At 43.9% G+C, this 24635-nt stretch overlaps 1 non-coding gene and 1 pseudogene across 2 annotated transcripts; both read right to left on the bottom strand.

Annotated features, from left to right (window-relative positions):
- Window positions 1-6139: 6139 nt before the first annotated feature.
- On the bottom strand, window positions 6140-6197 carry LOC148666075 (U7 small nuclear RNA). The gene has a single exon (XR_015938901.1). It is a non-coding gene; the product is annotated as a U7 small nuclear RNA (small nuclear RNA).
- A 10779-nt stretch (window positions 6198-16976) lies between these two features.
- On the bottom strand, window positions 16977-23590 carry LOC148666074 (uncharacterized; annotated as a pseudogene). The gene is made up of 2 exons (XR_015936609.1): window positions 22530-23590; window positions 16977-19286 (listed from the first exon to the last, which is right to left on the bottom strand). The product of XR_015936609.1 is annotated as an uncharacterized LOC148666074 (transcript).
- Window positions 23591-24635: the final 1045 nt, after the last annotated feature.

The following is a 24635-nucleotide window of genomic DNA, read 5'->3' as shown; positions in this document are numbered from 1 at the left end:
ATTGTTTTGTAACTCCCTGGCGGAAACGGGCTTTCATACATTTCAATTAGTCTGATCAGTGCAGGACAAGTTAATGTAGAATCATTACTATGTCTGTCTCTTGTTTGTATATAAATGAATGTCTTTGACAACTTAATGTTAGTTTTTAATTTAGTTTTACGATGTAGGTCATGTGTTAACATATGCACGAGCATACGAAATGTCTCACTCCTGATTCAGCTCATGCTCCATAGGAGAGAAGAGATTCCTCCTGCTTCTCGTACAATCATATCAGAACAGAAGCCCGTGTCGCCCAGCTCTGATTCAAGAGCGACTCGCATCTTCAGCCCTTTTTTATTCGTGATCCTAATTTTCTTTAGTTATGATCAATATTGAACTTTTTCTAAATAAAACGACAATAATCAAACATGCAGGCAGACTTTTAAAAAGTATTAGGAGCTGACAGGGTGCCCCTTTGGAATAGTTGTCAGAAAATGTGAGAAAAGGAAAGGTACGTAAGCTCTCACACACAGCATTAGAGATTGGCATCTCATGGAAAAAAAAAACTACCTGTCTCCCCAGCATTTAACGGTGCTGTTGTTTTGATTTTACATATTGTTAGCATTTTAATGAATTGTTAAAAGATTGATACACAAATCGCTAAATAAGAAAACGTAAAAACCCTAGCTGTAAGCAATTGGCCATTCATATTCCTGAATTTTAAATCCAGGTGCAGCTAATTTGAAAGCAGAGTCTACCATTTACTGTATTGCAGAAGCGTATTGTTGCCACCAAGGAAAAAAAATCCTGAGTTTACAGGAGTAAAGAGGAAACAAATGCAAACACCGTTTAGAAAAAACACACACGTCTCGGGCCTTAACCATGACAAGGATGGGATTTGAACCTAGACGAGCAGAGCACAATGAATTAGCAATCCAAAAAGTGACTCCTGTTCAATTTTCTTTTCACTTGCTCGATTTGTAGTACGCTTCTAAATCCTTACAACCGATAAACAAAACGGCTTCATGTGCCACAGCATTCTGCTGCAGGTACGGTTTGCACCGTGTATTAGGCGAACCCGAATTAAATATTTCAAATATGTGAAGAATTTCATGAAACCTGAAAAAAGATCACAGCCAATGTCAGCAATTCAGAGCCTGTAGGCAGCTTCAACAGAACAAAACGATCTGAAGCCGCAATAATTTCATAGAGTATATTGTAACACTCTAACCACGTTGTTGCTATTACTGCTACTGCTACTGCTGCCGTTGCTTTAAACTCTACTCAGCGGGCAAGTAAAGTTGTCCAAAGAATAGACTACTTTGAGCCGTCCAAATTCCATTATGTGAATTTAAGCTTTTATTTTATTAATAACAGCATAAGTAATACAATGCGTGCTCAGAAACCTTACTTATTAGCTTATGAAGCAATAGTGTTTCGACAATTTGCGGTCTTCAAAAAGTAAACGCTGAAGTTTTTATACTTCCTTGTGAGCAGATCACCTTTGATTTAGAAAAGGAAAACTTACTCTCCTGTTGCTTTCATTGCAATATCTGAATCGAGACCCAAAGCTGAAAAACGCAGAAGTCATAAACCCAATTTTAATTTAGACACACATTTTCTAATGCAGCCTTCATTACAAGACAGTCTATTTCTCGAAAGCGTGTTATGTAAAAAAGAGAAAAACGAAAATATATGGATGACAATATTTAAAAGCTGAAGATTTTACTTTTGAGAAATTGTCATTTTATGTATCTAGACGCTTTTCAACCACTGCTTTTAGAACTTTGCTGTGCTTCCTGAATCATTTTCAGTGTTATAAACTGGGTGTGGAAGTAGCGATCACTTTGTAGAGCAGTTGATAGACTGGAGCTGTTCAGACTACTCTTGTTATTCCTCAAGTGCTTCCATCATTTTTCTTTCAGGCTAGGACGCGAGTGTGTACATGTGTTTGGTTTTAGTTTCACTGATTCTCATTGAAGATTTATGAATTAACAAGGAAAGAATCAGTTGCCTCGGAAAGCAGAAGGTTTGGTTCTCAACGATCTTGAAGACACGCCCATGTAGAGCAGCGTGTGATGATTCGTACTACAAAACACCAAGTGCTCAAAGTGACGTCTGCGTTTACCGTTGAAACTTTTCATCTCGGGCGCACTTTTAGAAAGCAAAGATAGAGCAGTTGTGTTGAATCACACTATGACAGCTGTCAGCAGAGTGGCACAGCGGAAGCGTGCTGGGCCCATAACCCAGAGGTCGATGGATCGAAACCATCCTCTCCTATGTGGTTTTTATGCACGATTGATAAGCACACCTTCAGTTTAATGAAGTGCATTAAAACTGATTTTTCTCTCGTGTGTATGCAAGCTTCACACTTACGGTACTCTTTCATCTTTACCAATAGCAGATGCCCAAATGTATCTTTGGTTGTTCTGCGATCCTTGATAGTTTCCTCAAATCCTTCAAATGAACATCCATATCAAAGCAATTGTGTTGATATATATTACAATTAAGGTACATTAAAAATATCAACGCACATTTGTATAATGCTCATTTAATAATAATTGTCAAAGATTGTCAAGTTCTCCAACAAATGAACAAATGATCAACAAATGATGATTAATCTCTTCTTGAATATAATCTCAAAAAAGAACGATTAAGGTTTACTAAGATCAAAGCTTAATCAGTGTATTAAGTTTAGCTTGCATCATAGTAATTGAGCAATAGTCTGTCCTAATTAAAGAGTACCCAAAGTTTGAAAGTACAACATAGAATAAGAGTACCTTTAATTGCTCTAAAAAGATTTGTGTCTCCCAGGCACCTCTTTTGTCTTTGATCTTTCTGGTTTGTGCCAGCGAAGTTGAATTCCATCATCAGTTAATTTGTCTTAAGTCTGAAAACCAAATTATGACTGAGCTTAGACATTTCTCAAGCGAGTTTTCACTCAACGTTTATTTACTCAAATATTTAGTATCAAATGTACTACTGTAATCCTTATATTTTAAAAGACAATTTAGCAGTTTTACACCTTGCAAATTCAGTGGTTAACAAGGTATCCTTAAGCTAAATTTTGTGGATATTTTAACTTGATCAAAGTAAAAATGTAATGTAAAAACATTTAAAAAATCTATAAGCAATACCTTAACACGCTTTCTATAAGCAATACCTTAACCTCACTTTCAAAGAAAGTGAACACACTTTCTTTGAAATCACTGTTGCCTACTCTCCAAAGTTGGTTTTGGAAATAATATTATATTAGAAATTATATTAGAAGCTATTTTTACTACTGGATCTTCACTAATCAACTAATTAGACATACCCATTACACATTTTCACATTTTAACTCCACTTTTCTGCAGTATTTGCTCAGTCCTAGAATACAAAGTGGCCATATTTCAAAGTTCAAAAGTTGTAGTAATTTCTTAGAACATGAAGCTTTTTATAAAACACTTTATTTTGGCATTAAAAGATTAGCAAGATTATACATTATAAACTAAAAATAAGAATGTATGCCAGAGATGGATCCTTGGATCCTATTAATCAGATGTAAGCTGTCATATAATGACCTATCTGTAACCTAGAATACTAGTAGTGAATATTTTCTACACCACAGAGAGAATATAATATCATACCAGTAGGTTTTGATTGTCCATGTTGTCAAGGACTCACTTGTGTGTACAGGACTCTTCCATTGTGCTCAGCCTCTTGATGTGGAATTGGGAGTTCACCAGTTCTGTACACTTTCCCACATGCCTCAGTTCATCTCTGATCTCTATCAGGAGACCCAATACCCGAAACTCTGAAATCATTCACATTTTGTATCAGCATTTGTAAGGAATTAGCTCAGGATTTTTTTACACTATTGTTATATTAGCATTACTGTAGTGTTGCTAATGTGCTACATGCAATTTATAATCCTAAAAATGTAAAATTCTCACATTTGTAGTTGATTTTGTGTGATCTTCACCTTCACAATATTTTATATGCCATTTATTGCTTATTAACGTACTATTTTTAATCAAAATAATATTAAGACCTGTATGTATTCAAATAGTATTATCATTATTTATACTTACACATCAAAAGACGATTGCTGAGAAGAACATGACAGTTTTTAACCTAAATGGCAAACAACAAATATCAGCAATGCATTGTGGTATATAACCAGAAAAGATGCTGTGTTAGATATGTTTTCAATTTCAATTATATATGCATTTATTAATGTTGTCAATATTATTACGGTTGCAATTTAACCATGGTGAGAATCCCTGCCTGTCATACAGGTGAGTGGGGTTTGATTCCTGACAGGGAGCTAAGGAGCTTTTTCTATGACCTGTTTACAATTTAAACTGTAGTGTGAGACACCTTTCTTCTACAGAAATCTATTTTTTAAAAAGGAGATGAATTAGTTATAACAACACAAAACATCAAAGTGAAGTTGGTTTTCAGCAACTCCTTGGCTACATGGGAATTTAGTTTTTTTGACAGCAGGGTCATTTGCAAAATTAAACAAGGAATTGATTCACTCCTGTGGAATACTGTATAAAATGGAAGACAGGTTTGATATGGAAACAACTACACACATTTTAGTTTTTTTTCCAATTGTACTCCCATCAAAGTGACCTAAGAAAAGTCATTGTCAGAAGTGGGATATGAAAACAAGCCACCAGGGGAGACCGATGTAATAACTTCACCAGAAATATATTGAAAACAAATGGGCTGTCACTAAGGAAATTCATAGAGAAATACAGGTCCCACCATAAAACACCATAAGGAGTGCAAAACATGTTAAGTTATTTCTGTACTTCATCAGTGTCGGTAAAAGAGGGACTCAAGGACACAAAGACTCTAGTTTGGGATTCAGGCTGAGAAAGGGAAGTGTGACTTTGGACACAGGGCATTGCAGAGAGGAACAAATGGCGCAACGAAACAAAATGCCAAAACCAAAATGCCATTGAACCAGGGACCTTTAGAGCATCAGTCTAAGGCTTTCTCAGCTGAGCTATTTCAACCTCTGTGTATGAGCCAACCTCTGCTGTCTGCAGTAGCCTCCCAAAGTTCCAGCATGAGTGCACGAAGAGGAGTGGTAGAGTGTTACTGCAACGTCATTCAGAAGGGGAGTGATCCAGCTCAGCTCTCTGAGGTTTGGTAGATACATCTTCTTCATGAGTAATGTAGGATCAACTTCTTCAGGCTGGAGGAAGGGCTTGCATTTCGGCAGTAGTAACTGACTGAGTAGTGACTTCTAGGACCTGGTCTTATCAGGTTGCTTTGCCACGTTTGTCAGTTCTGCTGAAAAGACCTGTCTCTAGGAAATTTAGGAAGCAGAAGAATGACTATCTGAAAGGTGACATGATCTGCTGGCTGTTTGATGTGATCATGAATGACACAGGAAATTCGAATTCTTGCAATAAGACAAAACAAGATCCATAAAACGCTGGCAGAAGTGCAAAATGTGAGAAGATAAAAAGACACCTGTTTCTGCCCGCTTTCAAACAGGGGATCTTGCGCATGTGTGATGAACGTGATAATCACAATATTACAGAAATGACAGCAGCATTGAACATGGCGAGACGTAAAAGATTGTTAATTTCCTTCAAATAAACACAGTGTGTTTATTCTGCTGTATTTATTTACTGTGCTCATCCGGCAGTTACAAACTTGTTATCTACAGAGCTGGATAGGTGACTCCACATTCTACAGCTCTCTAGCAAAAGAGGAAGTCAGACTATAGAAATGGAGAAAATCTCCTTTTCAGAATGTGGAAATATATTCCTGAGAGAAGTCCTTTCTCGAAGTTCAACACTCTCTGCAAGTCACCCATTCCCACCTTGCGCAGTGTAGTGGTTATCACATTCTCTTAACACACCAAAGGGTTTCAGTTTGAAAGCGGGCGAAAACAAGTGATCACTTTTTGCACATTTGTCACTGCTGACGTTGCTTTATGGGTCTATTTTCTATACTGTGCTGATCAATTGGAAATCAAATGGCAAAAAAGACCCGTTCCCACACCTAAGGTCAAATATTAGGAATCAAAACTGTTCGAGTGTATGGAAGCACACAGCTTTATTAAGATGTCCAAGTGCAAGATCTTTTTATTCCTAAGAGACCCTATTTATGTTTTATGAGAAATATTAATACAGAATCTTTTTTCACCAAATAAATGGGCTTCCTGACTTCAGAAAGCCTTCTAGACAAATACTAAAAGAGCAAAAATTCCATTTGGTAAATGAAATGAAAACACATACCCTACCAAACCTTGAGTACAGGCCATTCAGGGTGATAATACAAAACCATTTATAATTCAACAAATAAAACCTGTCAACTGGTAATCACCACTTATCATAAAAAATAAGTAGCAATAAACAGTAGGGGACTCTTGGGTGCAAGTTAAATCCATGCAAGGAGGGGGTTTAGTGTTACATTTCCAAATCAGATATGCAAATGAGAGATCTGGCCCAGCCAATCCCAAAGCTCCCTTGGTCTGGAATGGAGCTGCTCCCCTCTTCTAGTTATTCACACTGGAGTTAGGTTACATATTAGCACATTTCATCTAACAGTTGCTCCAGAAACAAAAACGTAAACAAATGACCTGGAATGTGACCACACCTATTAGAATGTAGTTCAACAGATAACTTGTAAACCTTTGTCATAAGATTTTTTTGTTCTACAAAATATACTTTATTCCGCAAAAAAAAAACATCTCAAAAGGAACATCTCACACATATTAACACTCCATGTAATAAAAAAACAACGGCGGAACGGAGATTGATTGTCCGTTATCAATCTTTGCAAGTGGGGGCGGATTTGCGCAATTAAGAGAGTCCCTCCAAACCTACCACTCGCTCCAGCTCCCTCGCCCCCCACTTTATGTTGTGCCGGATGAGTGTTCCTCGCCTTCCACAGTCCTTGTTTTGTGAGGGACAGTAGCAGCCCCCACAGGTCCTGTGTCCCCTTGTCCAGTCCGGTGGGTGCCAGCCCCCAGCAGAATGTACTGGTAACTGAGCACTGCATCCGTTCCCAGGAGTTGCATAATGTTGTCCATTCTGCCCCACACCGCCTTGGCGAAGGGGCAGCTCCAGAACACGTGCTCCTGAGTCTCCTCGACGAAACACTTGTCCCGGGGGCAATGCGGGTTCCTGGTAAGCGAGTGTCTGTAGAGGACCTCTCTGGTACCCAGTCACTTGTGTACGGCCATCCAGTTGAGGTCCTTCAGTTGGTTGTCCAGTTCTTTCGGCTGCGTTCTTTCCCAGACTTGTCTGGGAACTCGCAGCCTTTTGTTGGCGACCAGATGCCCCCTCACCTCTTTGTACAGAGCTCTGTGGTTGGTGCAGGGCTCTGGCTGTCTCGTGGCCTCGTACCTCCTGCTCCACTTGACAGCATGGGTGTAGAACTCCGGTCGCATCTCTGCCTTGGGCCCAGTGTTTGACCACTGGACCAAGTGCCTCATGGGGACGGAGAGCCACAGCCTGACAAAGTACTGGTACTTGTGGCCGATGGGCTCCCGCAGCGCCCGACAGAGGTTGCAGTAGAAGATGCAGTCGAGTTTCAGGGGGAAATGTGGGACATCTCGACCCCCTTCCTCGACCGGCTGACACATCCGGTTTCTCGTGATGTACTCGTACTTGCCGCCCCAGACGAAGCCGAAGATCATCCCTTGCAGCGCTCGTCTGAGTCTAGCCGGCAGTGGGTACACCACTTCCAGCTCGCATAGTCTTTACGGAACAGTGCCTTGAAGTCGTCTTCCTCCAGTATCTCCCGGTTCAGCTTCCAGTACCCACGACCGAATGCCGGCAGGTTGGTGTTAGCCACCACTGTCAAGCGCTCGTGGTCGGAATACCACTCTGGGGACACCGTCGCTGATTCCAGGGAGCAGGTCGTGTGCAGAAAGATGTAGTCCAGGCGGCTGCACACTCCCCGGGAGTTTTTCCATGTCGTTCCGGTGTCGTTAGGGAGGCACCGTCTGAAACCGTCTACCAGGGAGAACTGCTTGAGTAGCGACTCCAGCTCTGCCGAACTAGCGTCGCTCCCCTTCTCCCGGTCGACGGTGAAGTCCCTGCCAAGCACCACCTGTCTGTTGGTGGTGCAGCAGCTGGTCAGGTCAGCAAACACTTCCTTCCGGATAGAGGGTTCCGTCGGAGCATAGACGTTAATTGCTCTCAACTTCTGCCCCCTCCAGTCGATGTCTGCAACCAGGATCCGGCCCCGCACCACCGAGAAGGAGGAAACCAGCGTCATCTCTGGGTTTCTGAGGAGGATTCCCACCCCGGAAGAGTGGACCCCTCCCACGCTCCAGCATGATTCTCCCTTCGTCCATTCCCTGGTGAATGTCAGCTTGTTGCTTTCATCCTTCAGGTGGACCTCCTGTAAGAAACAAACTGAGAAAGACTTTGAGGCCAGATCATGAAAGACTCCCCGTCTTTTCACCAGATCTCTTAGCCCTCTCACGTTAGTTGTTAGAAAGGTAAGTTTCACAGTCATGATTAAACAAGTGAAAGTTGAACCTCCTCTCTTTGTGCTTACAGTGGAAAACTTGGGAGTCTACATCTGGGCACTGTTTAGCCTAGATGTAACTCCTCTCGTTCGGGTCCTGGGGGGAATATGCTGGGCTCCCTCCAGGTCTCGCTGGGGACTGAAAGGTAAACATGCTGGACAGGTCGAGCCCTACCATCAGTCCCGGCTCCAGGGCGGCTTCAAAGTAATCCTCGTCTTCCTCGACTTATTGGGCTGCCTCTTCCTGTTGTCCCTGGGCCTCGGGGGAGGGGGTTACCTCTTCCTGGGCTGCCTCTTCCTGTTGTCCGTGGGACTCGGGGGAGGGGGGTTCTGTTTCCTGGGCTGTCACTTCCTGTCGTCTTTGGGCCTCGGGGGGGAGGGTTTCCATTTCCTGGGCTGCCTCCTCCGGTTGTTCCTGGGCCCCGGGGGAAGAAAGTTCCGTTTCCTCTAGGACGAGGAAACGGTTCTCCCTTACCACTCTTTTCTTTTGTCCTTCCGAAGGTGGATCCGCCCTGCATCTCTTCTCCCCCTTTCTCTTTCCCTTCTTGCTGGGAGTTATTAGGGCCCTTCCTCCGGTCAGCCATTTTGTCCGTCGTCCTGGCGGCCATCTTGTGACACTGGTGCGGCTGGGGGTGTGACCTCGGCAGTTTCGGATCTCTGCGGGGGAGGTGCGGATTCTTTGTTTTCACCTCTCTCCCTTTGTCTTGAGACCGGTTTCTGCCGGCCGGCTTCCACCACCTGCGCAAACAAAGGTTTGTTTACCTTGCATTGGTGAAGGAGGTGTCCCTCGGCGCCGCATCCGTCGCACTTTTTGGCTGCCCGGCAGGTTTTTGCCAGGTGCCACTCTTTGTTACAGTTGTGACATCTGACGATGTCACACATGTTCTCCTTGTGGCCGGACTGTCTGCACTTCTTGCAGAAATCCGGCATCCTGGGGTAGTAAAGGTACCCCCTGTCGGCTCCGATGTTGAAGCGGGCCGGGGGGTGCTGGAAACCGTTGACGCCCTCTGGGTCCTCTTTCAGGAGGACTCGGTACTGGCGTTTGCCGTACCAGACGCCGCAACTGTCCCTGATCTCCGTCGGTTTGCCCACCACAGTTACATACCTCCCTAGGTACGCTGTTACCAGTTCCATTGGTACGTAGGGGTTGTATGTGATGACTGTGATGGTCCTCTGGTTTGTCTTCCTCATAGGCTCCGGCCTGAAATCAGAGAAACCGGGGTGCTTACCTTTTTCTCTGATCATTTTCGTTGCCTTTTCATATGAAGCGTCCGTGGCCATGTAGGCCTCCATGTATCTCTCTGCCTTGTTGTCTTGCAGGCAGTAGAGATCTCCGGCCACCAACTGCAGGATCCCTCTCAGGAAGGTAATGAAAAAGGATTTCGCAGTTGGCATCATCTCTGTTTTCTTGGATCAGTGTCTTCTTGTCTGCCATCTGGAAAGGAGAAAAAAGAAAAAAGGAGAGAAAGAGAGAGAGCAAGGTCCTGTGGAGAGGAGGGTTTAGCTGCTAAAGGAGCAGCGAGGGAGCCCTGGCCTTTGTCCTTGTGGGCAAAGCCCAGCTAGGTGCAGGCGCAGGAGGAGAGAGAGAGAGGGAGCGGATAGTGCTTCTGAGTCTCGAGGAAGAAAGCAAGCACCGCGGGCAGGCCACGAGTACCTACTCCCAGCCAACAGGCCAAGGAGGCGGAGCAAGAGAAAGGGGGAGGGGAGAAGAGAGAGCAGAGAGAGAGAACGTTGCTGCCGGATCCCACCCAGCTCAGCTGCTGCTTGGCCTTAACCCCCTAGGCTCAACCTAGGGCGATACCAGCTCAAGCACTCTTCAGGATCTTCGATCGCCTTCTAGAACTTTGGAAAGACAAGAACTGCGGGCATGCCAATTGAACTTGATCTTAGCCAAAAGGCCGATAAAATTGGATTCCAGCTCACTGGCCCTGCAAAACTTAGTTCAAGACTTTAAACTCTCAGACACATATAGATGTATATATCCCACAACAGCAGGATATACATGGTCAGGGAGGAATAGCAGCTCCAGAATTGACTATTGCTTTGTCTCAGAGAGAGTTGTTGGGGTCACTCTTCAGCCTGTCTTCTTCTCAGATCATCAGGCTTTAGGGTGTAGAGTGGAACTCCAGGGCGGGACTGTCTTTGGCCCAGGCCTCTGGAAACTCAACACAAAGCTGCTAGAGAACGAGGGGGTAGTATCCCGCTATAAGGAGAAACTATCACAGTGGCTGTCCTTGCAGTGTCTGTACGGGTCAGTAGGAGAGTGGTGGGAGGAGGTGAAGGTGAGGACAAAGGCCTTTTTCATGGCTGAGGGAAGGAAGGCTGCTGCCAGACGGAGAAGAGTGCTAGCCAGGAAACAGAGGCAGCTGCAGCGTCTCTACACGAGACAGTGGCTTCGATGTGCTCGAGGATGAGCATAGCGGAAGAAAGTAGTCGAGGAGTGCTGTTAAGAAGCAGAGTGCAGTTCTTGGAAGAAAATGAGAAGTGTACTCGCTTTTTTTTCAGGAAAGTGGTAGGCTCCAAGTCTGTCATGGAAAGTGTAGTTGATGAGGAGGGAAGAGAGAGAACAGAGCCGAGTGCTATCCTCTCCTGCATCGAGGCCTTCTACTCAAGACTGTACAGCTCTACAGAGGTAAAGGATGAAGAAATTCATTTTTTTACCTCAAAGCTAGAAAACGTTTTGAGTGAAGAAGATAGGGAAGTACTTGAGAGGAATTTGACAGTAGAAATGCTGAGACAGGCTATGGAGAGCTTACAAAAGGGGAAAACTCCGGGTGCTGACGGGCTCCCTAAAGAATTTTACTGCACCTTTTGGGATCTGCTTCAGGACCTGCTACTGCTCCTATTCGAGGAAAGCTATAAGACAGAATTGCTGCCTGACTCCTTAAGAGAAGGCACTATCTCTCTCTTGTTTAAGAAAGGAGCAAAGAATGACATAAAGAACTGGAGACCCTTCAACCTGTTAGGCATGGACACTAAGATCCTGTTCAAAGCCCTTTTCCTGCGCCTACAAAATGTAGTGGCCTCACTGGTAGGGAAAGAACAGACTTGTGGGATAGCAGGACGCCTGATGAGCGACAACCTGGCCTTGTTGAGGGATGTCTGTCTGTACTCAGAGGATCGCTCCCTCCCTCTGTGCATTTTAGGTGTAGACCTAGAAAAGGCCTTTGACCGCCTAAACCGGCAGTACTTAACATCGGTACTTGAGCACATGAAGTTTGGCCCCATCATGAGAAAGTGGATTAACCTGCTGAACACAGGTAGCAACAGCAGAGTAATGGTTAATGGCAATAGATCACGCCCTTTTGAAGTCTGTTCAGGGGTGAGGCAAGGCTGCCCATTATCCCTTTTTATTCGTTTTGGCTATGGAGCCCTTAGACTGTGCCTTGCGCCAGGATCAGGCCATTAATGGGATACCAGTGCCTGGAAGTGGGGGAGGAGAGGTAAAGACATCTCTATACATGGATGACGTCACCCTGCTCCTCTCTGACAATGCCTCAATTAGCAGAGCTCTGCAGTGCTGTGATCGTTTCTCTTTGGCTTCCTCTGCAAAAATTAACAAATCTAAGAGTGAGATTTTTTATCAGAACTGGAGGGAGCCAAAAGAAGGACATGATCTCAGGCTGCAAGAGAAGAGAATTAAGGTCCTGGGGGTGTATTTTGGAGAAGAGATGGGAACAGTAAATTGGCAGAACAAATTGCCAATCTTAAACAAAAAACTGATGCAATGGAAGGACCGAGACCTCACCATGACAGGGAAGGTGCTGGTCATCAAAGCCGAGCTCTTGCCTGTCTTGAATTTTCTGGCTTCTACCTTCCCAATCCCACACCGTGTTGCGGCGGTGGTGAGGAGATTGATGTTTCAATTTCTATGGGATGGGAAGCAGGAAAGACTCAGAAGGGAAATAATGTACAGGCCGCTACTCTCAGGGGGGAAGTCCGTCCCAGATATTGCTACGAAGCTGCTGTGCATTTTCCTGGCCTCTGTGCTGAGAGGCTTTGCAACAGCACCTGCAGCACGTACCTGGACTTTTTTTCCAGGCTCTGGGTAGGTAGGGAGGTGTTCAGAGTGTGGGGTGTCAGACCCAAGCTGGATGTCCCACTCTCTGACACATGCCCTGCAATTTATGGGACAGTTAAAAGTTTTCTAAGATCTCATCCAATTGGCCATATTCCCCTCCGAAATGTCAGCGTCCAAAAACTGGAAGATTTCGTTGCACCCCAGAACAATAGGCAGACCCCTGTGGGCATTTTAACATCAGCCCAAACAAGGAAGGTGTGGAAACACACATCCTCTAAGTTTCTGTGCAACATTCACAGAGATTTAGCCTGGAGTGTCGTCCACCAGTGCTTACCGGTACGAACTTTCTTGTACCGTAGGGGCCTCACCCCCAGCCCTCGCTGCGTTAGGGTGGGCTGCGGTGAGGAGGAGACTGTGACCCATCTCCTGTGGTTCTGCTTTTTTGCTAAGACCTTCTGGGCCCAGTTTGAACACTGGTTGCAGGCTCTCTCGCCCCAATTTTCTCTGACCGCTGCTTTCGTTATATTCGGCATCTCTCCTGACAAACTTCCTCCTGACATGTTTGACAGGATCTGGGCCGTGGTGAACAGTGGGAAAGACGCTCTGTGGAGAGTGAGGAACATGGGGGTGTTCAAAGGCATCGAGGTCCCAGTCAAGGCAGCAGGTAGCCTGGCTCTGTTCATCACCCGAGAGAACTATTACCTCAGAGATCTGTGGAAAGAAGGGAGGGAGGAAGCAGAAAATCTGTGGGAAATAGAGGGCATAGGACAGTATCTCAAGATGCTTGTGGTAGTGGGGGACTGCGTTCGAGCTCTCCCCCGATGTGCTTGGTCCAATATCAGATACAGAAGATTTCCGACACCACGAATCATGTTCTTGCTATAGGGTCCCAGTTTGAAAGGAATCGATGACACTACTAGTTCTATATAGTTCTATTCTATTATTTACTTATAGGTCCAGAGAACCAATTCAAGCTGGTTACACTACTCCTTCCGGACATGCATTCCCTTTTCAAAGTGAGTCTTTTTGTTGTAGTTTGCATTACTTAGGATGATTATCGAGGTTAGCCTTTATTTGGTCATGGGGGGCCTCGGTACTGTATGCTAATTCTAAAGACAGTTTCACCCATTTTCTGATTGCTAGGATCTGTACCAGTGCAGACATGTCAAACTGTGAATGGCTGTACCTCTATTGTATCAGTGCATCCGTGCTCAATGAATGAAATCAGTAATAAGTGAATATATGTATAGTTATATGAAAAACAAGTGGTTTATTGACTGATCTTCATTTACAGATTTAGAGGCAGCTTCGATATTCGTTTTACAAACGGGTTTTTTTATATGTATGAGTCACACATGCCATAGCAACAAAACATCTCTAGAAATTAGGCTATAGATCACTTTTCTTGGAAATTTTAAATGTCCATACTTCAGGCTTTCCTCCCAAAGCCTACGGCACCAATGGCGACCTCTGCTGGCTGAGAGAGCAAGAGCTTACAGCACCTGGCATTCCCAGGCGGTTTCCCATCCAAGTACTAGTCAGACCTGACCCTGCTTAGCTTCCAAGATCAGATATGTTCAGGGTGGTATGGCCATAAGCTAAAGCAATGGCACCTGACACGCTACTTGAAGCTGTTTGGCGGGGGTTCCGTGTCCCCTGAGGAGGACTAAAGGATCTTTCATTTGCAATTCTTTGGAAAGGAGCTTCTTTCGAAATCAATGCGTGGCTGGATGTTCGCAAATGTGCTCCCTTGTGTTGGCTTGTCCTGCACTGGATAAGGACAAACAGGTATCAGCTTGTTCCCTTCTCCCACCCCTCTCTGTGTACAGTAGAGCCTCCTGTCCTGACTGGAGGACCTCATCCAGCTGTGTCTGAAGAGATGCCAAAGTACCAGCTTGATCCACACCCAGGCACGTCTCTGTGTACAGTAGAGCCTCCTGTCCTGAATGGAGGAGCCCATCCAGCTGCGTCTGGAAAGAAGCCAGGGTATCAGCTTGTTCCCTCCTCCCACCCCCCTCTGTGTACAGTAGAGCCTCCTGTCCTGACTTGAGAAGCTCACCCAGCTGTGCCTGGAGAGAAGCCAAGGTATTGGCTTGTTCACTTCTCCCATCCCTCTCTGTGTACAGTAGAGCTTCCTGTCCTGCTTGGAGGATCTCATCCAGCTGTGTTTGGAGAGACACCAGGGTATCAGCTTGTTCCCCTCTCCCACCCCCCTCTGTGTACAGTAGCGCCTCCTGTCCTGACTGGAGGAGCTGATCCAGCTGTGTCTGGAGAGGAGCCAGAGTATCAGCTTGTTCCACACCCCCACAGCTCTCTGTGTACAGTAGAGCCTTCTGTCCTGACTGGAGGAGCTCATCCAGCTCTGTCTGTAGAGAAGCCAGGGTATCGGCTTGTTCCACACCCCCACCTCTCTCTGTGTACAGTAGTGCCTCCTGTCCTCACTGGAGGAGCTCATCCAGCTGTGTTTGGAGAGAAGCCAGGGTATCAACTTGTTCCCCCCTCCCATCCCTCTCTGTGTACAGAAGAGGTTCCTGTCCTTACTGGAGGAGCTCACCCAGCTGTGTCTGGAGACAAGCCAGGGTATCGGCTTAATCCACACCCCCACCCCTCTCTGTGTACAGTAGAGCCTACTGTCCTGACTGGAGGAGCTTGAAGGCATCCTCTCACGAGGCACCAATAAATGTAGGTGTCTTGTGCATTTAACAGGACAATTATTAATTGTAGCAGTAAGTCACAAAATGATTCTTTGATGGTTATTATAAGACCGACCCAGCAGGATAACTCAGCAACGCACACACACATGGATACTAATACACGAGAATACATTTATTATTACATAAGATGTGCATATCAACATTACAGATCTTATAGTGAGGGTTAGCAGAATACAAAAGGTATATATTCAATCACAAAGAGTTACAAACCAAGAGGGACATACATTCCGTATATCATTCATTTAGACCGTTTTGTAAATGAACTTTGTTAAAACTTGTACATTAGATACTCAAAAGCAAGTATGTGACTCATAGGAATTAAATTGATATCAACTCAGGTTGAGGTAACAATTGAATTCTCGAGCTGTAATGCAGAATGTTGAATACTCATCCGCTCTGTGGGGATTCAGATCTCCCGCGGACGCAAAGAAAGCAGTGGCAGGCTGTTGCTGCATGCAATCGGTGCTCTCTGGCCCTCTCTGGCTCTGCTGGTGCCAGGCAGTGCTGGTTCGACGTGAGAGAAGAAGAATAAGAGAGATTTCTGCTGCGGTGCGCTGCTGATGCTCTCTGAAGACCGGCTAGTCAGTGTTGGCTTAAACTAATGAGAGATTGCACACAGAAAAATGACTACAGATCCGAGCAAGTCACACTCTTTAGACAGGAAGAAGACCGGTTTGTTCCCGATGTAGCGTGAGTCCTGAATACTGATATTCAGCTGTCCACAGCTCCGACCGTAGTTCACTCGTTGATCAGGTGAGCGTTTGCGGTGGGTTCACGAGGCTTGCTGCTGGGCTAACTTCGGGTGGATCCTTTGGTTACACTGGCAACCTCCGTTCTCGACTCTTAGAACAAGGAAAAGTCCTGGCACTCGGACACATTGGCCGTTACGTGACTGTCTGAGCTGAGTCTGAGGATGTCCAGGAGGAGCTGGAGTTTTACCTGGAGGAACTACGGTCGCTCATTGGTTGAAAGTTCCATGGGCATTCGAGAATCATTTTGTGACTTACTGCTACAATTAACAATTGGCCCAGTAAATGCACAAGTCCCTACAGTTATTGGTGCCTCGTGAGAGGATGCCTACATTTATTGGTGCCCCGTGTGAGGATGATTAACCATGAACTCTGACCTTGGGGTTGTAAACCACTTGGGATGAGACTCTCCCTTGGAATCTCCCAGACAGTGAGGCACCAGAGATGACCATTAATTAGGGTGGCTGATGTGTCTCAGCTTTGGGAGTTGTTCCTTATCAGAACACTCTATCAGCTAGAAAAACACCTTAAATGTGAACCAAATTCAGACAGTGCAGCATGTTGTCAGAACATCTTTCATTCACCTCATAAATATTGCTCAACTACGCCCTATGTTATCACTAACTGTGGCTGAAAAGTGTTGTCTAATCTTGAATGGACTAGTAATGCTCTACTCTCTGGGGTTTCTAAATCCACATTGAACAAACTTTAGTATGTCCAAAATTCAGCAGCCAGAACCCTGACCACCTCTAGTACAAATGATCACATTACTCCTATCCTGGAGTCCTAGCACTGGCTTCCTGTCAAGTTTCATATCGACTTAAAAATCCTCCTGACTGCAGCTGAATGGTCTCTCTCCTGTGTGACTGTGCTGGTGTGTTTGTAAGGAGTTTTTCTGACTAAAACTCTTCCCACACTGACTGCAGCTGAATGGTCTCTCTCCTGTGTGAATGTGCTGGTGCCTTTTTAAGTGACTTGACTTACTAAAACTCTTCCCACACTGACTGCAGCTGAATGGTCTCTTTCCTGTGTGAATGTGCTGGTGGGCTATTAAGCTATTTGACTGATTAAAACTCTTCCCACACTGACTGCAGCTGAATGGTCTCTCTCCTGTGTGAATGCGCTGGTGGGCTATTAAGCTACTTGACTGTCTAAAACTCTTCCCACACTGACTGCAGCTGAATGGTCTCTCTCCTGTGTGAATGCGCTGGTGGACTATTAAGCTACTTGACTGACTAAAACTCTTCCCACACTGACTGCAGCTGAATGGTCTCTTTCCCGTGTGAATGTGCTGGTGGGCTATTAAGCTACTCAACCGACTAAAACTCTTCCCACACTGACTACAGCTGAATGGTCTCTCTCCTGTGTGAATGTGCTGGTGGGTTTTTAAGTCACTTGACCGACTAAAACTCTTCCCACACTGACTGCAGCTGAATGGTCTCTCTCCTGTGTGACTGTGCTGGTGTGATTGTAAGGAGTTTTTCCGACTAAAACTCTTCCCACACTGACTGCAGCTGAACGGTCTCTCTCCTGTGTGAATGCGCTGGTGAGTTACTAAGTTACTTGACCGACTAAAACTCTTCCCACACTGACTGCAGCTGAATGGTCTCTCTCCTGTGTGACTGTGCTGGTGTGTTTGTAAGGAGTTTTTCTGACTAAAACTCTTCCCACACTGACTGCAGCTGAATGGTCTCTCTCCTGTGTGAATGTGCTGGTGCCTTTTTAAGTGACTTGACTTACTAAAACTCTTCCCACACTGACTGCAACTGAAAGGTCTCTCTCCTGTGTGAATGTGGTGGTGGGTTTTTAAGTCACCTGACCGACTAAAACTCTTCCCACACTGACTGCAGCTGAATGGTCTCTTTCCTGTGTGAATGTGCTGGTGGGCTATTAAGCTATTTGACTGATTAAAACTCTTCCCACACTGACTGCAGCTGAATGGTCTCTCTCCTGTGTGAATGCGCTGGTGGGCTATTAAGCTACTTGACTGTCTAAAACTCTTCCCACACTGACTGCAGCTGAATGGTCTCTCTCCTGTGTGAATGCGCTGGTGGACTATTAAGCTACTTGACTGACTAAAACTCTTCCCACACTGACTGCAGCTGAATGGTCTCTTTCCCGTGTGAATGTGCTGGTGGGCTATTAAGCTACTCGACCGACTAAAACTCTTCCCACACTGACTACAGCTGAATGGTCTCTCTCCTGTGTGAATGTGCTGGTGGGTTATTAAGCTACCTGACTGTCTAAAACTCTTCCCACACTGACTGCAGCTGAATGGTCTCTCTCCTGTGTGAATGCGCTGGTGGATTATTAAGCTACTTGACTGACTAAAACTCTTCCCACACTGACTACAGCTGAACAGTCTCTTTCCTGTGTGAAAGTGCTGGTAGGGTTTTGAAGTGCTAGAATGACAGAAACGCTGCTTCTCCCTTTGCCATAATGGCAGTTTGTCCACTCCATCTGAGCAAGGCCTTGAGTGATTCTTCCTCATCCTCTGATCGTGCTGGGGTCTCTTATTCTGCAAATGCTCCATGGAATGGTCTTGCTCTGTGTGCTGAAACTGAGATTTGTTTTCTCCATCGTGTCCTTCAGTGTGCTGCTCAGAAGTGTGAATCATCTGGGACTCCATCCCCAGCTCTCTGAGACTAAAACCGCCCAGTTCATTCAGTTGTTCCTCTCTTTGCCCAAGAACAGACATACTCTCCAGTTCATTAAAACTTTCAACAATTTTCTCAGTAACCAGATTATTAAACCTGTGTGTAAAGTCATCAGATACTAAGGGATCATATGATTGTTTTAGACTCTGCAGTGACAGTCTCTCCACTTGAACAGAACAAGGCCTAATTATTATCAAGCCCTGTAGGAGCTGCTGTTGCTCCTCCCTGTACTGACTCTCCTCTCGGTGCTGTAACTCAGTACTGTTCTCTTCACCAGGGACATCAGTCTGCTGCTCTGCAGGTTCAATCAACTTGGGATCCATATCCTGCTCTGTAAGATTTAAAACATCCAGTTCTTCACTGTGCTCTTGTACAGAGACACAGCCCAGTTCATTACAACTTTGTGTAATATTGATTGTGTCCAGATTATTCATCTTCTCTGTAAAATCATCACATACTAAGAGCCCCGGTGTCTCACTCTCAAGCTCCGTCTTCATCATGGGCACAGAGTCCAGATCCTTGACACTCTGTTTGCTGTCTGTGTGCTGCTCACTAAGTGCCTCTTTCCCTGCTGCAGCAGTGAGCTCTGTCTCCTGCATCAGACTGGAGCCCCACTCCTCCTGCTGTTCAAGGAGAGCCCTTTCCCCAGTGTCGGAGAGAACACTGGCCTCTGAGCCTGTAAACACAGGACAAGAAGACACGACCTTTATAAGAATAAACTATTTTATAGTTTTATACCTTTAGAGGTGGCTTCTCAAAGCATTTTACAGAATGCCAATTACAAAAAATACACAAAATTAGCACGATGAGAACACACAGTTAGAAGAGACAGTAGACAGTGGTCCTAAGCACAGTAGGAACAGAGGGGTACAGAACAGTTAAATAAAGTCTCTTCTGAAGAAAAAGTTTTTGAGTCTGGATTTGGAGTTTAGAGAAGGTGACTCTCTGATATCCTTGGGGAGAGAGTTCCAGAGCTTGGGGCAAAACAGGAGAAGGCCATGTCACCCATAGAGTGTAGACAGACTGGGGAACAAATAGATGAACACAATTAGAAGAGCGAAGACTGCAAGGTAGGGAGTAGGGTGATAATATCAGACCAGTATGGAGGTGCCAAACCAAGACATGGAGAGTCTTATAGGTGAGCAGGAGGATTTTTAAGTCGATATGAAACTTGACAGGAAGCCAGTGCTAGGACTCCAGGATAGGAGTAATGTGATCATTTGTACTAGAGGTGGTCAGGGTTCTGGCTGCTGAATTTTGGACATACTAAAGTTTGTTCAATGTGGATTTAGAAACCCCAGAGAGTAGAGCATTACAGTAGTCCATTCAAGATTAGACAACACTTTTCAGCCACAGTTAGTGATAACATAGGGCGTAGTTGAGCAATATTTATGAGGTGAATGAAAGATGTTCTGACAACATGCTGCACATGTGGGTCGAACGTCAAATATCATCCCCAAGTTTTTCAATTTAGACTGAAGCTCAAGTACAAGACCATCTGCAGATAGAGTTACACATTGGTTGTACAAAGGTGATGGGTGGTGCCAATAAGCATGACTTCAGTCTTGTCACAGTTAAATGAAGGAAATTTTGAGTCACCCAAGTTTTTATATCGGGGATGCAAATAAATAGAATAGAGACAGCCACATCAGCGTCAGGTTTGGTATGGATGTATATCTGAGTATCATCAGCATAGTAGTGATAGCTGAGGCCATGTGATCTTAAAAGCTTTAAACTACACACACGCTTACAAGTACACTCACAATCAATTTGGGTTGTTTAAACATAGCGGAATATGTGGGTATAAGGGCATGTTCTGATTTAGCTTCGTCAGAAACCTAACTGCCATGTAAAAAGTAAGACTACTGTAATAATATCACTATTACATTACATTTACATTGACACTGCACTGAGAGAGAGGTTAATACAGACACATTGACTGGACACTAAAGCACATTAACACTGCACTGAGAGAGAGAGGGGTTAATACAGACACACTGACTGGACACTACAGCACATTAACACTGCACCGAAACAGAGGTTAATACAGACATGCTGACTGGACCGTACAGTAGATTAACACTGCATTGAGAAAGAGAGGGATTAATGCAGACACACTGACTGACTGGACATTCCAGTACATTAACACTGCAATCAGAGAAAGGGTTTAATACACACACACACACTGACTGGACGCTCCAGTGCATTAACACTGCACTGAAAGAGGGATTAATACAGACACACTGACTGGACATAACAGTAAATTAACAGTGCACTGAGAGAGGGGTTAATAGATACATACGGACTAGACACTACAGCACATTAACACTGCACTGAGAGAGAGGTGTTAACACATACATACTGCCTGGACACTACAGTACTTTAACACTGCACTGAGAGAGAGGGGTTAATACTGACACTGACTGGACACTACAGGACATTAACACTGTACTTAGAGAGAGAGAGAGGTGAATACAGACACATTGATTGACTGGACACTACAGTACATGAACACTGCACTGAAAGAGAGAGGGGTTAATACAGACACACTGACTGGACACCACAGTACATTAACACTGCACTGAAAGAGAGAGGGGTTAATACAGACATGGACAAACTGGAACTTAGAGCATATTACCACTGCACTGAGAGAGGGGTTAATACAGACACATTGACTGCACAACACAGTACATTAACACTGCATTGAGAGAAAGGGGTTAATAGACACACACTGACTGCACATTACATTACTTTAAAACTGCACAGAGAGAGGCAGGTTAATACAGACACTTACTGGACACTGCAGGACATAAAGACTGCACTGAGAGAGAGGAGTGAATACAGACACAGTGACTGGACACTACAGTACATTAACACTGCAATCAGAGAAAGGGGTTAATACAGACACGGTGACTGGGCACTACAGTGCATTAACACTGTACTGAGAGAGGGGTTAATACAGACACACTGACTGGAAATAACAGTACATTAACACTGCACTGAGAGAGAGGGGTTAATAGATACATACAGACTGGACACTACAGTTCATTAACATTGAACTGAGAGAGGGGTTAACACAGACTGACTGGACACTATAGGACATTAACACTGCAATCAAAGAAAGGTGTTAATACAGACACACTGCACACTACAGGTCATTAACACTGCACTGAGTGAGGGGTTAATACAGACACTTTCTGGACACTACACTAACACTGCATTGAGAAAGAGAGGGGTTAATATAGACACACTGGATTAATATTCAAGGACTCAATACAGACACAGACCCTGGACGACAGTAATACTTAAACCAATTAAATAATGTTTATATACACAATCATTAGTATACTTAGTAAAACTTTAGACCAATACAACGTAAATACAATATTTACAAATGTTCATGTGGATAGCTGCGTCAGCATGCGTAGGCTGCAAAGGGACAAGTAATAGGTTTATTCCATGCTGAAAAAAAGAAGAGAGAAAAAACAAAACGTTTCGGCCGTGGAGCCGTGTTTTTTCTCTCTTCTTTTTTTCAGCATGGAATAAACCTATTACTTGTTCATTTATAAATGTTGTTTCCTAATGACGTTGGAGTACAAATGAATTAAGTGAAACAATTGTTGAATGTGAACTAGGTGTTTTCAGCACCGTAACCGGACAAAACAGTTCAGTTTCCAATAAAGAATCCCGCTGATACATCACACAAGTCTTTCCCACGTCACTCTGCATCTCTCCACTATATTCTCACCACTGAGGAAAGTTTTTTATGACACTTTGATAGTTTGTTAGATAACGAGAATGTTTACTCTTGCGAGATGTTTTCTTTAAAATAAAGTTTATTTTAAAAAAATCTCACCAGTGAGAAAGTTATAGACACTGGTTTTAAACACACTGACTTCATACAAGTCACCACACTGACCTGAGAGCTGCAGTTTCGTGTCCATTTCTTCTTTTATTTCTGCAGTGACTTCACAGGGAAGCGTGTGTCCAACACGATCTGTCTGTTCCTTATCTCCTCCTACTCCCGACTCCTTCTCCCTCAGCTGCAATCTCCGCTTCAGGCTTTCGTTTTCCTTCTTCAGCTGCGCCATTTCACTCCCGACACTTTCTTCCACACACTGTGTGATTTTAAACACGGCCCGTCTCACCAGAGTTTGGGAGACGCTGCAGAGTTTGTCTTGAAACTCGTCCTCAGAGTCAGACATCATGTTTCGGAAAACTTCTGACACTTCATACACGATCGATTTGAGCAAAACCTGCATGAACGAGTCAAGCTGGGTTTGCAGATTTAACAAGCACTCCGCCATCCTTCTTCAGAGTCGGTCAGAAACAAAGGCTGACTTCCGAAGTTTAAACAGAACAACTTATTTTTTATTCTTCACAGATCCTGTTGTCAGGGCTGTGCTCTGTTCAAGCATAAACACAGTCGACAAGACGTTACGTATTCAGAACCTGAAGTTATTTTAAAGAAAAACAACAACTTTCTTTATCTAAAGAAAATTATTCAGTCACCCACACGTGGTTGAAGTACATGCAGGGTCGCGCAGTATAATGACGTCAATCGTTAGGGCGACCGCAGCTTCAAAACAATAGAGAAGCGGAGCTGAGAAAGAGGAGTTTCTTCAGCCGGATATAAACTTCTCTGCACCTCCTAGCGCCACCTAGTCAAGAGGAGTGAATCACCTGCGACCTTCGCCGTTCGTAACGGAACAGATGGATTTTTTTGCCCTTCCACAACCATCCCCCCCAACGAAAACTTCTCAAGTGGATTTTTTCAATTGGATTTTTATCTCCCTATGCAGGTTTTTGGTTAAAGAAAAAAAAATGGTGTCGTTTTCTTGCCAACTGGCAGTATTTCTTCTGCACTGATAAGCAAGATTTCTATTTCATATTTCACAAATTGTTAGAAATTCTCGAAAAACAAGTGGTTCCAAGAAAGGAAATAAATACTTGCATTTAACAAAATCAAGCCATATGTGGTCGTCCTTAATGATATATTCTGTATGACAAGACAGGAAGAAAGACACCTCGGGACTTCGGACACAGGATCTCCTGTTTATTGAGAAAAGGTTTAACCATCTGTCAATTTTCATGTCCAAGGAGCTCAATTTGCATTCCGTGTACAACAGCGTGTCTTCTACACCCGCCACTGAAGCACAGCTCGGGCTCAGCATCTTGACATCTCCCAAACAGAGACACACAGAGACCTTTTGGTGGGATTGTGGCTCACAAGGGGAGAAGAGACAATTTCCAGAGCAGGATTTGTTACATTTGAGTATCATGAACACAAATCAGTGCCCGCTTGTATTTCTGTGTTTTTTTTTTTTAATTTTACAGAAAGTTTAAATGTGACTTTGAAGGCATTATAATATTCACAACCTTGGCAAAAAATGGTTGTCCATAATTGTTGTTTATGTTTGATTAACAGACAAAATATGACAACCCCTCTACTGAGCATATACTTTATTTTCCTGATGTACAGTACGTTGATTAAACGCATACCTTAGATGTATAAATGTGGTCCGTAATTGGTCTAGAATGAAATTTTAAAATACGTATATCATTATACGTCAATTACACATCTCTGATTATACAGTATGTCCATTATACATACATGGTTAGAGTTTTATTATACGGATACATTAGAGGACTATTATACCTATATAGTTAAAGGTCTATTATACATCAAAGATAGGTCTCATAGGTGTAGACACTAGTAAATCAAGCCAATGATTTGGTTTAGAAATGTATTCTGAGAATATACAATTATTCACCCCTGAAAAATATATAGTTCAAATTATGCATTTTATACAATATTGTAATAAACAAATGGCTAATCATCATAAAAAACACAAGTATTAAACTTCAGCTACAAATTCTGGTAACATGGCAATATATATATATAGTAATGACAAACACAAACTAATTCCATGAACACGCTAATATTTAACTCAAAACCACATTTTGATTCAAATATAAGTTTTAAAAATTACAACTTCTATATTTCCACGAAAATATTATTAAT

The sequence above is a fragment of the Lepisosteus platostomus genome, chromosome 5, assembly GCF_059453375.1.
Source record: "Lepisosteus platostomus isolate fLepPlt1 chromosome 5, fLepPlt1.hap1, whole genome shotgun sequence".
Lineage (NCBI taxonomy): Eukaryota > Metazoa > Chordata > Actinopteri > Semionotiformes > Lepisosteidae > Lepisosteus > Lepisosteus platostomus.
Note: the sequence above shows the minus strand (reverse complement) of the source record. Positions and strands in the feature narration are given on the sequence as shown.